At 44.7% G+C, this 2,231-nt stretch overlaps 1 protein-coding gene across 1 annotated transcript in view; it reads left to right on the top strand.

Annotated features, from left to right (window-relative positions):
- LOC105514833 (zinc finger protein 611-like) overlaps positions 1 to 2,231 on the top strand; it is a 25,933-nt gene that overhangs the window by 15,783 nt on the left and 7,919 nt on the right. The gene's annotated exons all lie outside the window — the stretch shown is intronic.

Here is a 2,231-nt window from a genome sequence, read left to right as displayed (position 1 = left end):
TGGAATTACAGGCGTGAGCCACCGCGCCCAGCCATTTTTTTGTATTTTTAGTAGAGATGGGGTTTCACCATACTGGTCAAGCTGGCTGAACTCCTGATCTTGTGATTCTTCCAGCTCGCCCTCCCAAAGTGCTGGGATTATAGGCCTGAGCCACTGTGCTTGGCTAAACTCTGCACTTTTAATGACTCGTGGTGGAATGGGAAGTGGAGATAGGCATCAGTGGTACAGGATGCTTTATTATATCATTGAATTTATTTTATTTTTTATTTTTTTGAATTGGCTCTCATTCTTTCACCCAGACAGGAGTGCAGTGGTGTGATTTCATTTCCCTGTAGCCTCTGACTCCTGGATTACAGTGATTCTTTTGCCTCAGCCTCTTGGGTAGCTGGGATTAGAAGTGCACACCACCATGGGTGTAATGGCATGATGTGTGTGTATGAACACATGGATGGGTAAGCCCATGGTTTATCTAGAAAACACATTTGCAATAAGTTTTATTTTTTATAGTAATTGTAATGATTTTAAGTATTTTTCATTGTTGTCAACTATCATCATAATGAGTTAATAGTAAGAAGGGGCCAGGCTTGGTGGCTCACGCCTTTAATCCCAGCACTTTGGGAGGCTGAGGTGGGTAGATCAAGATGTCAGGGGTTCAAGACCAGCCTGGCTAAGATGGTGAAACCCCATTGCTACTAAATATACAAAAATTAGATGGACACGGTGGCAGGTGCCTCACATCCCAGCTACTGGGGAGTCTGAGGCAAGAGAATTGCTTGAACTTCGGTGGCACAGGTTGCAGTGAGCTGAGACATTGTGCCACTGCACTCCAGCCTGTGCAATAGAGTGAGACTCCGTCTGGGAAAAAAATAGAAATATTGTGGAGGATTATTTGATGCCTGTGTGTGTCCATTCAGTGACCTTGTAGGATGTTCCATGTTCTCACCCTCAGACCTTTATCACATTCTCTCCACTGGATAAACCTGTGTCCGTTTAGTTTAAAGCTGTGTCTGTTACTTAGGTGTTTATGTTCACATGTGAACCCCAGACATCCGGGTCCAGGTGCTCGTGTTGATATTTTTAGCTGTTTGATTTGTGGCAAGTTTCCTAGAGTGTGTGTGATGCAGCCATCTCCAAGTACAGATCTTCCTTCATGGGATAGTACGTTATTTTATGGCTTATGACACGGGAAGCACTTAGAACAGTGTATAGCACGTGTGAAGCATTCAAAAATGTTAGTCATGGCTATTGCTGTGATCATGACAGTTTTTTTTTTTTTTTTTTTTTTGGAGATGGAGTATTGCTCTATCACCCAGGCTGAAGTGCAGTGGCATGATATTGGCTCACTGCAACCTGTGCCTCCTGGTTTTAAACACTTCTCTGGCCTCAGCCTCCTGAATATCAGGGATTACAGACACCCACCACCACGCCCAGCTAATTTTTGTATTTTTAGTAGAGAAGGGTTTTCAGTATGTTCCCCGACTGGTCTCGAACTCCTGACCTCATGATTCACCTACCTCGGCCTCCCAAAGTGCTGGGATTACAGGCATGAGCCACTCTGCCTGACCAATCATGATAGTTTTTAGATTCAGACTTTTCTTTCAAAGACATTGCACTTTGTCCTCTCTGAAACAGCACTTGTATTTTAGCTCACCTAGAGACTAAATGTCACCTGTATATAGAACGTAATATCTGACATATCTGTAGAGAAAACCGTGTTTTTTTTTTTTTGAGATGGAGTCTTTCTCTGTTGCCAGGCTAAAGTGCAGTGGTGCGATCTCGGCTCACTGGAACCTCTGCCTCCCAGATTCAAGCGACGCTCCTGCCTCAGCCTCTTGGGTAGCTGGGAGTACAGGCCCACAACATGACACCCAGCTAATTTTTTGTATTTTTAGTAGAGACGTGGTTTTGCCGTGTTGGCCACGATGGTGTCAATCTCTTGACCACATTATTTGCCTACCTTGGTCTCCCAAAGTGCTGGGATTACAGGCAAGAGCCACTGCCCGTCATTGCTTTTTTTTTTTTCAGATGGAGTGTCAGTCTGTTGCCCAGGATGGAGTGCAGTGGTGCGAAATTGGCTCACTGCAGCTTCCATCTCCTGGGTTCAAGTGATTCTCCTGCCTCAGCCTCCTATGTAGCTGGGATAACAGGTGCCTGCCACCACACCCGGCTAATTTTTATGTTTTTAGTAGAGACAGGTTTTCACCACGTTGGCCATGCTGGTCTTTTTTTTT

This window comes from Colobus angolensis, unplaced genomic scaffold (genome assembly GCF_000951035.1).
Source record: "Colobus angolensis palliatus isolate OR3802 unplaced genomic scaffold, Cang.pa_1.0 Scaffold25, whole genome shotgun sequence".
In the NCBI taxonomy this organism is placed as follows: Eukaryota; Metazoa; Chordata; class Mammalia; order Primates; family Cercopithecidae; genus Colobus; species Colobus angolensis.
The sequence above is the reverse complement of the archived record's forward strand: the minus strand, read 5'-3'. Positions and strand labels throughout refer to the sequence as shown.